The sequence below is a fragment of the Lathyrus oleraceus genome, chromosome 6 (genome assembly GCF_024323335.1).
Source record: "Lathyrus oleraceus cultivar Zhongwan6 chromosome 6, CAAS_Psat_ZW6_1.0, whole genome shotgun sequence".
Lineage (NCBI taxonomy): Eukaryota > Viridiplantae > Streptophyta > Magnoliopsida > Fabales > Fabaceae > Lathyrus > Lathyrus oleraceus.
Window position 1 is genome coordinate 77,053,982 of NC_066584.1, and position 14,938 is coordinate 77,068,919.

Here is a 14,938-nt window from a genome sequence, read left to right on the forward strand (position 1 = left end):
TATCACATGAAACTTAGTTACCTAAACCACATAGCTAGCGTAGTATAATGAAATTGAAAAGGAAAATAAAACATTTGAGCATCATTAAATCTCTTTTACCATAAGAAAAGTAACACCAAGCATCTTGACATATAATGGAATATAATTAAATATATTGTAATATTTCAGATGATAGTATTGGAAATATTAAATATAGTATTAAATATAATGGTATCAGTTTATCTGAATAGTACAGGTGCAACATAAGTTCGCAATGTAAAAATTGCAAGAGTATATAAAAATGAGTTTGCATCAGAACTAGAAGGATCAAATAAGATATTATAATGACCACGTGACTTGCTTTAAGCCAAATTTTCTCTGCCTTTGTCAAATACCCGTTCATCTGAAAGAAAAACATAAAACCTGAGGCGAAATAACAGTGGAGTCCTCACTAAATCTACCAGTTTTATTAATGGATAAATGTATCACATGCAACCGATTACTACCATCGGTATAAAGTAAATAAAATTATGGAAGACACTCAATATTTCAAAGAAAAGAACCCGGGACATACACAATTACATATGCTATAGAGACAAAGATATATTATCTCATACACCCATGTATACCACATATCGTAACCATTATGTCCCCTTACATATCAAAATTAGTATTATAGGATTGTCAACATCGCACTATGATTCAGTGAGACTCTTACTCTACTTATGGGTCATACGTTTTTTGGGCGCACTAAGTCGTAAATATGTATCTAGCTCACATAATCTTTCTTTTTCTTTCAAACATGGTAGTTTGTATAGTAACCATACATCTTACCATTAGGTGTTAAATAGTTAGGAATCGAGGCATAAGTATTCCAACAATATCCCTTACGTTACTTGGAATCCTCACTCTAGACTCCTCTAATAAACCTTTCATAATCTATTAGGCACTTTACTATTTATTATAGATTCTAACCCATGTAAACTAGACTCGAATATCATTATCTTTACACTTTCCTTCCCTACAAAACCCTATGATAATATAATAGATACACTAGGAGGTTCAAGGTAAAAAGGGGAAAGAAAATTAGGAATTTGGGCCAATTATAGTCAGGTCCAAGGTGTATTACAACCGTAGTATACCAGGCATCTCATGGAGAATTTAATATTACAATGATAGATACAAATTATAACATATATTTGATAATATAATTAAATCATGAACAACCTTGTAAGTTGGAGAGACTGTTATGAAAGAGAGTATGAGAGGATTAACATACGCTGAAAACCCTAAATGGAAATGAGGGTAGTAATCCTCTCATACTCTCTTTGATAACAGACTCTACAACGTACAAGGTTGTTCATGATTTAATTCTATTATCAAATATATGGTATAATTTATATCTATCATTGTAATATTAAATTCTTCAACTGGTATGATAGTCATGGTGGATTGGACCATTAAGTGAAGCCCAATGAGAGGTCATTGCCCTGGTCTGTTTATCTATTTAAGTGCCGCCCCATTAGAAAATTAACATTCTCTGAAAATCCTAAACGGTTGAGGGCAGAGACCTCTCATTGGGCTTAACTGAATGGTTCAACCCATCATGGTTAATTCAGGCACAAAACTCAATCAAGTAATTCATCAACAATTAGTGTTTTATAAGAATTGACCATAATATAATTTATTAATAATTAGTTATGTTAATCCATATTTTATTAAAGGAAATTCAAATGAGTAAAGAAAATTCACCTCTTAAATCGTGAGAATAAATACCTTATTTACCTTTTAGGTCTCACATTCTCAAAATTTCCCTAAGTCTCCCTAATTATGAGATTAACTTAGATTAAATTGCATCTTAGAGCTAATGGAATTTCTAACTTTCCTTAAGTTAACACTTTTGATTGAGAAATTCATGGGGTGTTACACATATTATTTCAATCACACACTTATGGTTCACATAAATTTAGTGGTTATAATACAACTAAACATATTCTTCTAATTACACGCTTATGTTTTAGATAAGTTTAATGGTTATAATCATATTTTTTTATATGAACTTCTATATTAATAGTAATAAACTCTTATCAAAGAATAACATGGTATGTATAACCAAGATACCAAAACAACAACCAACATGTGCCTCCTATAATTCTAAATATGACTGGTCGAGTAATGGATACATATCAATACATGTACTTAAATGATCTTCACCTTTCGAGAAGGAGGTTTACTTGGTAGAAGTCAAATGGGAGGCGGAATTAGATGAATGGATCTCTTTTTAGTGTCATAGGATTGGGAGGACTTGTGGGGTTCGGGTAGTTTGTGGAATAAATTTCATATTGTTCTGAAGTATGGGGACCAAAATTTAGGCACCAAGCTTTTCCATTTCAATAAGTTTTTGTTGGATTACAAATTCATAGAGTCCATATAGAGGGATCTTAGAGGTCTCCCCGTTGTTCAGGCTGGATGGCCATGGTTTTGGGGGATAAGTCAAAAAATCTCAAATTAATGCTTATGTCTTGGAACAAAAATGTGTTTGAGGGAAGGTGGAAACAAAAATTTAGTCTTGTGTAAAACACTTTGAGACCTATTATGTGAGGCTTGAGCTAAGTCATACATATTTGGATGATCTGGTTGAGAAACCAATGGTTTCTTAATAATTGTAGAAGCTTCTCAGGTGTAGGGAAACACAATTTGTATAGCTCTCACAATTGAGGTGGAGAAGGAGAGTGGTATTAATATAGTTTTATTACCTAACAAAGCAAAGGAATACCATTTTGTCACTGACGTGGGTGATACTTGGGCGATTAAGAATATTCTCAAGAGCTATGAGTTGGCTACCAGTTTAAGAGTCAAATCTCAAATAGCAACGTCTATGGCATTAATATGGAAGGTGGTTTATTGGATTTGGAAGATAATTTTATGCATTTTGATATGGTATCTCTCCCTTTAAAGTATCTTGTACTTCTAGTGGGGGAGAATTCTAGGAATGAGTCTACTTGAGAGCCCCTAATTAGGCTTCTCTCAAGCAACTTAAGTTTGTGGAGGAATATGTTTATTAGCCTAGGTGGGAGGGTTGTGCTACTTAACCCAGTTTCGAGCAATATACTAATTTTCTTCTTCCAATATGAAGATGCATGTCTTAATTAGAGGAAGAATTTTGGTTTGTAGATGTTGTTATTTTGGGAATGGGGATAAAGGATGGGAGGTCAAAGATTGCTAAGGTTAGTTAGGATTTACTTTGTAGACACAAGTAGTCAGGGGTTGGTTTCTTATGGTTTGAGATTATAGACTTGTTAATTTTTGTAAACACAAGTAGTCACATGTTATAGAAAAACAAATAAGGGTTTTCATATTTGTTTAGATAAAATAAAAGCGTAAATAACATTGTTGCAAAAGTTGATCACATTAACGTTGATTAGGTCTTGCTTCAAATACCCTAAATTTTCATGATGATGACTGTGTTTATTTGTCTAAATTTGATTTCACAAAGTTATGATGAATTATCAAGGCAACTAAACCCTATTCGATTGTGTGTAACTCACCTATTTTAACTACAACTCCCAAATTCCTTAATCCAATTGGATAGGAAAATAAGGAAACCTAAGTCAATAATATAGTTGAACAATTACTCTAGTTCATGTGGATAGAATTAGGGTCAGTAATCCCTATAAACCTAAATTCACTTCATGAATTCATCAACACACAAAAGGCATTACAGACAAGAGTAACTGAGTAGAAACTGCAATATTAATTTATGAAAATAATACAAAACAAGTCATATGTCTCAATAGATAAAATTAGGTTTGTCTAACAAACCCCAACCAATGAAAATTAGCTACTCATACTAATAGGAATTGAAATTGAAGTGATAAAGAAACTGTACATGAATCTCCAATTAGATTTTTGGCTTCCAGTGATGAAAATATTTTCTCTAGAGCTTTAGAAATTTCTTCACTATCAAAATTCAATCAAAATAATATCCACCATGAACCCTTTTGTTACTTCTCTTTAAATAGGAGTTGATATTAAAATTTTAAGGTGAGAGAAAAAAATTCTAATACATAATTCAACATTGTAACATCTTTAGCTTTTTACTCTATATTTATCATCCTTTATATTTTGATTTAGACTTAAATTGATTCATAAAGGTTGTATCTCTAGATGTTATCTTTCATTGTTCATTAGTCCCACCTCAATCTGAGTTATGAAACTCTAGATATGATCAAATTACTGGAAAAGACATCATGATGTAAATTATGCTGAAAAATGATACTTTCTTCACAATTTCTCCATTTTTTCATTTTTTTTTCTTTGTTACTTCACTATCTCATTTTCTTCTCATTTCTTCATTAAAATTACACACTATCTACTAAAAATCATTAAGAAAACATATGCAAATACTTAAAAAAATTACATGATGATAGAGTGAGATCAAAATCCCAAACTTACACTGTTACTTGTCCTAAATGAATTCATTTATAACCATGATCCTACTCTGAACTTTGTACTTAGCAAACCAATGAAGGATACTGTCATACCCCAAAATTCACCCTACCATTCACAAAGTTCATCTAGGTCACTAACCGTAATCATATGCATAGCCTTATAGACATTTCATTTCATTTGCATAATCATGGTCCAATACAAGAGGACATGTATCTTGAATTCCTAGCTTTGTGCTTCCACTTAGTGGAAAATGGGGTTTCTCTATAGCTAAAGGTGGCTCAACCAACCAAGCCCTAATTATAGGTGGCTCTTGAGGCTCGTGCATGTTCTTATCATTGGTAATTCAACTTCGGCTTCTTGGTGAAGCAAAACCCTACTTTTGGGATCCTCACTTGATCATGGTATCCCCAAACCCTAACCATGGCTACCACTCAATGGGTGGCCTCCTAACCCTTGTTTCATCTTATCCACTTGCATTCCATTGATGTTTGATCCTCTTGCTTAGTCAAGCTTCATCCCATAACCTTTTGTTCACGGCTATTCTTGTTGGTTCCTTGGTGTTGATCCCACTTGTGCATCATGTATTTGTATCCTTTTGTTTGTGCCTATTGCTATGCTACCTAATCATCCTCATTTTCAGCTATAGTCATGGCCTTACTTGTTTCCATCGGGTAAAAGTTATTTAAGTTCACTTCATTTTGTTGATTCGGTCCATGGATCATTGATCCATTCTTGTCATTGTCCATTCAAGCTTGACGAGGCCTAATAGGATTCATTCAAACTTGTCTTATGTCTGTCTTTCTTGGTTTATGTGTGTATCTTTGGTCCACAGTTGGTCACCATGCATGTTCATATTGATTCATTCAAGTCCATATCAATATCATTCATCACAAATATCAAATCATACAAGATCATTCAAGGTGTCAATTCCATCTGTATCAACCTATTTCCTTTCATCACACGGTCTATTCCATCAAAAAATCATCAAATTATTCATTCAAGTTCATTTTCTACACCTCCACCATTAATCCAATAATCCATCACATTACAACCCAAATTCTATTTCACTATACCTCCAATTTCCAAATTCAAAATTCCATACATACCATATCATTTGAATTACAATAGCATACACTATAACCATTAACTCAAACTGATACAATAGTTACGAAAATTACAATATACAAATAGACAACCCGAGGTCATTTTCCCTATGGCCATTTATGTTCCAAGCTTTCCAATTCCACCTAGTTAGCATGTAAGCCATGTCCTATCAACTTAAATTGATTCCAAGGGCCAATGACAACCATAAGTCCAAATGCATTTTGAAACCCCAAGTCAAGCAAGAGCCACAAGCATGCCTGCAAATTCAGAACCTTTCGACTCAGTCCATAACCGAAACATTCGCATATCATTCATGTCAAATTCCTAATTCACTAACATCACCTGGAAACAAATCATTATTACTTTTCAGTATAGTATACTAATTTATTCACTAGCTAGCTTCGTGCAATTAACATTTCATTCACATTCAAATAGTGCTAATTCAAGTAGATTCATGATTCACTAACATCACAATAGTAGTTAATGTCTAACAGGTTTTAAACTCAATTCCAAAAGCCAATATTCAAGCATCACATACCGAAACATGTATACTGCATAACCTAACAAATAACTTGATTTGTTAACTCTAACATTAGACAATCATGTACATAGCAGTGCATATTAAAACAGTAACAAAATCTCAAGCATTTCGATCAACTTTTTTCCAACAAGAAAAACCCAATGGAACCAAAACAGATTTTCCTAGCTAACCATCCATAACCATCAATCACATCCAACCGACTTTGTTCTAATAGAGTTCAGTTTAAAACAGAAACTTACCACAATTAGCAAAAAGCTCCAGTACATTAAACTCAACAAGTCAATTCTTGTGTAGCAAACAACCCTGAACAAAATCCACACATACCCTCCAAAGAGCTTCATGATAAGCACTTCAATAACCCTCCTCCTAACTTGAAAAAAACAAAATGTAATAGAATAAAAAGCCACACTTCTAACCGACATCAAAAAGATTTATAACTACCACTAACAGTTCCTAACAAACTCTCGCGCCTCCAATTATCCAGCAAACCCCATAACCGAATTCGGGCGGCCCTAACCGAATTTAAACCACCCTCACAACTGTCAACAGAAACAGAACGGAAAAAGGAATTCTCGAACCTTCCATAAAAACCACTTCATCTACCTCAACAGCAGCCACCACTTTCATCTGGAAATCCACCTCAACTGCAATCTTCCACGGGTCACCACCATCTAGAAGAACCATCTTTTATTCCTTCTCAGAGTTATCCTCCCAACTCCATAAGAACCTCCACTCCTTAATACTCCCATAACCAAACTTCACAACTAAAAAAAAAACTTCCAACAGAAAGTTCCCAACAACTTCATGGCCCAAGCAAGCTTGTTGCCGTCACCCCCCCCCCCCCCCCCCAATGCTTATGCATACCTGGCCTAATGTTAACCTTGTTAATCCCCACTAATCCATTGTTAATTATTGTTAAGTTATATTAAACTTGTTTAGTTTCTATTAATCACCACTGCCATTGAGTAGAATTTAGTCATTAGGGCTTGATATTCCTTTTTGTGGATTTTGGTTCGAGATTAAGATAGTTAGATATTGATTTTCCCATTAGGTTACTTTTCATTCAATTGGACAATTGTGTGGTTGATTTGTATGATCATGTAGATTAGAATTCAATTCTTGACATAGAGTGTTAATTTCCCATTTTTAGTGTGTTCCCTAATTCAAGTTTAGGTAGACTTTAGTGCTTAGAATTAATATTCACTTTAATTGTTCATTTAATTGATTCCTTTGGTTTGTGATCATATTGTAAATTTAAAATCCCATTTTAATTTGGTGATGGATGTCTTGTATGTCTAATTCCATTTGTCATGATCATATGATAAATCTTTGATTGTTTTTCATGGATTATTCATTACCTTTCAAATCGATTTTAACCATTGATTATACTTACATATTGTTGCATCATTCTCATTCATTCGACTTGATCTCATGCTAACCCGTTTGTTGCTTTGTGTTTCCACATGTTGACTTTGAGATTTAAGTTCACTCCTAGCTAGTCATGCTTCTAGTCACCCATTATACTCTTATTCATTCACTTAGATTGTATTGTTTGAAGTACCATGCCACCCTTATGCTTTACGTATGATACATAGTTTAGTAGTTTATAACTTGTATTTTCTTTTCATTCCCTTATGTTGTATTGCGTGGATCCATCCCCCCATTATGGGTTAAATGTTCCCCCCACCCCATAGTCATGTAATAGCTTAGACTTATTGCTTTCTAGTTAGTTCACCATGCATGATAATCAAAAAAAGCTAAAATAAAAAATGATAAAGAAAACAATTCAAAAGAAATAAAAGGTACTTGATTCAATTTCAAGTTGTTTTCCGAATAAAACTCACACCATTGCAACGTGAATATTTGATTCAACGTCAAATATTCTCTATCAATTCCATGATCTATTCACAACTCTTCTCCATTCTCTTCTCGACCTCATTCTATCTCTTACCTCCATTCTTCACTCACATTTTTCATAATAAATTCAAACACTTGATCCAACGTCAAGTACCTTTTTCAAACCATTTTCATAACAAATTGAAATGTGAAATGGTGTGTACGTGTTTGTACACAACATTCAAGCAATTGGGTTGTCGGCCGTACCTAGCTTGAGGACCCGACACTTGACTTTCCCCCTTAAAACATCTAATGATTCAAACAAGTTAGATCTAGGTTATATAAGGGAGAAAAAGAGTAGTTAGGACTCCATTGTCCTTTCAATTCCCAAGTACTCTGATCATTGACCGTACTTAGTCAATGGTCAGATACTTGTCTCCCTCTAAGTTCCAATGTTGAGAGGACAACATTGTCCTCTCAACTCCCTACTTATTGGACCGTTGATTGTATCAAGCCAATGGTCTAATGCCTGTCTCCGTACATAAAATCAACCCCAACAAATCAAATCATCCTTTGCCTTAGGGATTTCTCTTCAAAACCTTTCAATAAGAACGTGTTACTTCCGTTCTACCATGAACGAAGCTTAAGCCTCCATGTGCAAGTAAGTAATGTTTAACTGCTAGAGTGCGAACCAAGCGTATCCACTTTACCACAAACAAGCAAATATTTTCCGCTCCCATGACAGAGTATACAAGAAAGGCAACAATAGCACACGAACGTCAATATTGTTCAGTAAAAACAATCAAACAAATGTTCAGTTTTTGAGCCGAACTACGAAGCTCTGACTTCCTTATTGCACGTATGAGGATATGTATGCATAAGGGCCTAAATCCTTGGCGAGCACACTAAATAAAACTTATTTTCTCTCCCATCTCATTCTTTTATCTCATTCCCGATAGCAAGCAACTTACATATAAACAAATATCCATACGCATTTGATACGAGCAAGTGGTTCCCATGGAGTACCATGGATGTGAGGGGTGTTAATACCTTCCCCTTGCATAACCGACTTTCGAATCCGCTCTTGGTTGCGAGACCATTTCTACCATTTGGGGTTTTATCTCTATTTTCCCTTTCCTTTAGAATAAATAAAATCTGGTGGCAACTCTGTATTTTTCGTGGCGCTTTAGATACCAATCTTGGTCGAGTTATCCCTTTCATTATTTTCTTCAATCCAACATAACCTAAAGAGTTTTTCTTCAACATTCTATATAATCAACATTCTCTCAACCTCATTGTCCATTTTTATTGAAACATTACTTAAACACTCATTGACATACAAATGACATCAAATATATGAATTTTCACAATTTTCTCCATTTTTTATTTAAAAACACGCTTTTAGAGGTATTTCACATGTTATAACATGAATTATGTCAAGGTGGAATAGATTTGGCCAATAATTTCAATTCCTTGTAGTTAAGGGGTTAGTGTTTTGAATCAAGAGGTTAAAAAAATACTAATTTGTTGTGTAAGAATATTTATCATCTCATGGTTACTCTCATTCATTTGTTGCCTCATATATTGGAGGAAACTATTTATTAAGGATGGTATTACTTGAGGGATATATCCTACCCCTCCTTGTGGTTGTACCATTTGATTAGGATTCCTTATAGCAGATCCTGAGGCTAAATATGGATTAAGAGGGGATGCAACAATTATTGCATTGATGTTGACATGTCATAAGGATAATCCCTACTGAAACGGGGTAGCGTAAAACTTAGGGGAAAAGATACCCTAGGTCTCCCATTACTTCTTGTATGATCATGGGGGTAGCGGGAACACTTATTATTCGCGGTGGGGAAACCACCACATCTGGTCATAGTGTCGAAACCGTTATTTGGCTTATAATAGGAGTCGTTACTTCATTGGTTATTAAAGTTCCCACACAAAAATCATCATTCCGGTTGGTTGTTTTTCTATATTTGGTGTGTCATTTTGTGGAAGGAAAGTATTTTTTGAATTTCTTGCTGCCATACTCCTTGTACTGGTAAAATTTCTTTTAACTATAAAACTTCTCAAAGGCATACACACTCAAACATTTACGTGAAGAACAAAAAATAAACAGTGAAATTTTGGTATGCAAATATCAGATGTCCTAAGAGATGTCGATACGCTGATATCTGAAAAATAATAGGACAACTTACATATAGAGGAACATAAAATAACATAACACACAAAGTTATTAACGCAAGTCAGTGTGCAACAACACCTACATCTGAGAACTACCAAGCCAGGGAGGAAATCCACTACATAGTATTAGTTTGTATGCCTTCTGCAAACTATCTCCAATTTATAGAATACACCTTAATCACTACCCGTGCCTAATTTCTACCTAGGACACCCCTAGGTGTGAGACCCTTCTCACCTCCCTATCAATCACAGCAGTGATATTTAAACACTTACAAGAAATTCAGAAGTCACACTTAAAAGACACACAATCACTCAATGCTTAGAAGCTTATGAGTGCTTAACAATGCTTACAACCAATCAACATAGTCCTACTCATATATCAAGATGATATTTGAGAGGCTCATAAAATAACATAAACACTCAATACCTAATACGGTCAACTATCTTATCTTCTACGTAAGAATTAGGTTTTGAGACATTCTATTTATAACCATAAAATGCATTGGATTTGGGCCTTGTATTCCACGAGCACCAGTTGCACAATATTAGGTTATCAATCAAAAGTTTCCTAAAATGTCTTAACATTTAGAAAACAAAATCTGTTAACCACAGCTCACATCTCTGATTCCTCAATCATGAACGTCACAAGGGAAAGCATAATATTCCAAGAATATTATGTAGACAATTAACCCTACAAACGTTGCCAAGGTAAAAACCCGTTTCAGACAAGATGTCACAATCATATGTTAGGACATCTTGTTTAACATGTTGTAGCTAAGTTAGTTTTACCAAAATTATTGCCAATCAAAATAACCAGGAATTAACAATCTCCCCCTTTGGCAAATTTAGGCTAAAACAACTAAGTACACCTTGCACACCTACACCACAGTTCAGGTTAACACCATAAGACTGAAACATCAACAAAACAAAATCAAACACACATATAAATTACAAGGGTACTCAGGCAATCACATCATTCAGAGTCAGTAGTCAATACTCCCCCTATTTCACATAATCAAGACTCCCCCTCAAGGGAACATCCAACACACTATGAATTGTCCAAGTTCAGACAACAAAGGTTTATATAGAAGAAGAACAATAAGCCTCACAAATAAGAGAAACCAAGGTTCTCCAAAAAATAATATTGCAGACAAGATATTAGAACATTCAGTCTGACATTAGCACAAGCACCAGCAGTAGTAGCAACATACACTAAAGCACAAATCAGACATGACAATCAATCATGCACACATCAGAGGCATATGCAGTGGTCAAAACCACTCCCTTAGTCAAGTTGATATCACAACACCTTGTTAGACATCACAACACAATAGCCTAGAAGGTGGCTAACCTGCATCTCCTATCTCCTTACGCAGAGTCAAGTAGTGGTTAGTGGTTAGCACACACAATACTCCCCTTTTTTAGCCATAATCTGACAGAGGTAAGCATCTAACCAGAAGCTTAAACAACACCATACTCATATAGTGCAAGAACCCTTACAAGGGGGCACACAAGGGTGCAAAATATCCTGGTCACAGACTAAAAAACCACAAAAAAACAAATAGAACACAGTAAGACTACAATCAGATATCTTCTTGACTATCTGAGTTAGATGTTGCATACTTTTCTCCTTCATCTTCTTTCTCTTCATCAACATCATCTTCACCAGCATACTCTTCATCATCAGTTGTTTCATTAGCATCACTACCTTGTACAACTTCCTTCTTCTCCTCTTCTATCATAGCCTTCACCAATATCTCCAGTTTAATCTTTGTTTTTGTGCTAGATCTGATGGAATCCTCCAGCTCTTTACAAGTTTCCTTCAACTGAGCAATGACAATATTCTTAGATGTGGTAGCGCCAGGTACCTGAGATGATGTCATAACAATGTCTGGGACATGAGTTCCTGCAAAGAGTTTGCAATGTAGTGATAAGGGAGAGTCCCTTTTCTTCACACTGCCAATGGGTAGCAAGATACCAGGATACTGATTTAGGATGATTCCACAAATGAGGGATGGAAAGCAGATGGGTATCTTGACAATAGTAGAGAAGGCTTGTTTCAACACTTGTTCAAAGATTTATTTTCCAAAGTCAAACACTCTTTTTGTACCAACAACATAAATAAAGTTGCCAAGACCAGTAGAGATTGTTGAGGTGTGACTAATGGGCACCCAATTGGCAGTACCAATCCTATGTAGGATGACATATTTTACACTCAACTTACCTCCAACTTCCATTTAACTATACCTCCAACTTCCAAATTCAAAATTCCATACATAAACCATATCATTTGAATTACAATAGCATACATTATAACCATTAACTCAAACTGATACAATAGTTACGAAAATTACAATATTCCAATAGACAACCCGAGGTCATTTTCCCCATGGACATTTACGTTCCAAGCTTTCCAATTCCACCTAGTTAGCATGTAAGCCATGTCTTATCAGCTTAAATTGATTCCAAGGGCCAATGACAACCATAAGTCCAAATGCATTCTGAAACCCCAAGTCAAGCAAGAGCTACAAGCATGCCTGCAAATTCAGAACCTTTCGACTCAGTCCATAACTGAAACATTCACATATCATTCATGTCAAATTCCTAATCAACTAACATCACCTAGAAACAAATCATTATTACTTTTCAGTAAAGTATAATAATTTATTCACTAGCTAGCTTCGTGCAATTAGCATTTCATTCACATTCAAATAGTGCTAATTCAAGTAGATTCGTGATTCACTAACATCACAATAGAAGTTAATGTCTAACAGGTTTTAAACTCAATTTCAAAAGCCAATATTCAAACATCACATACCAAAACATGTATACTGCATAACCTAACAAATAACTTGATTTGTTAACTCTAACATTAGACAATCATGTACATAGCAGTGCATATTAAAACAATAAAAAAATCTCAAGCATTTCGGTAAGCTTTTTTCCAACAAGAAAAGCCCAATGGAACCAAAACAGATTTTCCTAGCTAACCATCCATAACTATTAATCACATCCAACCGAATTTTTTCTAATAGAGTTCAGTTTAAAACAGAAACTTACCATGATTAGCAAAAATCTCCATAGCATTAAACTCAATAAGTCAATTATGGTGTAGCAAACAACCATTAATAAAATCCACACATACCCTCCAAAGAGCTTCATGATAAGCACTTCAAAAACCCTCCTCCTAACCTAAAAAAAACAAAATGTAATAGAATAAAAATCCGCACTTCTAACCAATATCAAAAATATTTATAACTACCACTAACAGTTCCTAACAAACTCTCACGCCTCCAATTATCCAGCAAACCCCATAACCGAATTTGAGCGGCCCTAACCGAATTTAAACCACCCTCACAACTGCCAACAGAAACAGAACGAAAAAAGGAATTCTCGAACCGTCCACAAAACCCACTTTATTTTAACTTCCTTCTAACAAGACCACCTAAAAACGTCCTTCTCAATAGGGTTTGCCACCTCCATTTCAACTTCCCAATCAATACTCACAAATCCCAAATCCAATTGCTCCTCAGAGAGATCCATAGATGCCACCACCTGTTCACTCTAAGGAAATCCCGAATCAGCAGTACCAACTGCCTTTAACTCAGTAGCCACATCCTCAACCAGGGGCACCTTTATATAAACAATATGAGCAGACCCCTCATCCTCAATACTCTCAGCTAGCACATCATCTACCTCAACAGTAGCCACTACTTTCATCCGGAAATCCACCTCAACTGCAATCTTCCATGGGTCACCACCATCTAGAAGAACCATCTTTTGTTCCTTCTCAGAGTTATCCTCCCAACTCCATAAGAACCTCCACTCCTTAATACTCCCATAACCAAACTTCACAACTAAAAAAAAACTTCCAACAGAAAGTTCCCAACAACTTCTAACGCCCTAACTTCAATCCAATCCTCAACAAAATCTTAACCTCTAACATAATTCATTTTTTTCCACTCCAACTGCCAACTCATAACAGAATGCTAACAAACTTCTTCACCCTCCAACAGTTTTATAACCGAACTTTAACTACCTCAACAAATGGTCATAATAGTCGATAACCCAAAAAACTCTCCATTCTAACTTCCTGTAACAAACCTCAACAGAACCTCTAAATCGACCTTCATTACTCACCCTTAACCTTTAGAACTTCACCTTCCGCACAACTCTGAAAACCTCCCCTAACTTTCACTCTCTTCTTCAACTTATCTTCCAACTTCCACGTCTCTTTTCACAACAAAACCCTTCATAACAATCCCAAACTCTCTCCAACAATCTCCAAAAAAAACTCTGAACAACTTCACAAGAAAACAAGAAAACAGAATTGGAAGAAGCTGAAAACAAAAACTTCATAACAAACCTGGAATAACCTCTATATAACAAATGCATGCTCCATCAAACCTCCGATGGCTTGGAACTCCCTAACCACTTCAAAACTAACTTCTGCAACCATTCTCCAGGAGGGATTTGTTGATATTAACCATGCTAATCACTATAGTTTAGGCTAATGAAGTTGGTTATTAGTTTGTTTAGTTTACTCTATTGTGATTGGTAGTTATGAGATAAGGTTGTTGTATATAAAGGATACATTGCCACATGTAATACATCTATCAAATATAACAATATTTCATATCTCATCTTCTTTATTCTTCTTTATTATTCTTCTGTTATTTCCATAACAGTCTGCAACATGGCATGGTTATACTCCACCATTGATAAAGCTTGATCAATCACAATATGGTATCATTCGCCAACCCGATCCTCTTTCCGCTGCTATCTCACTGAATTCTTTTCCCAACCTCATTTCATCTCTCTTTTTCAATTCTT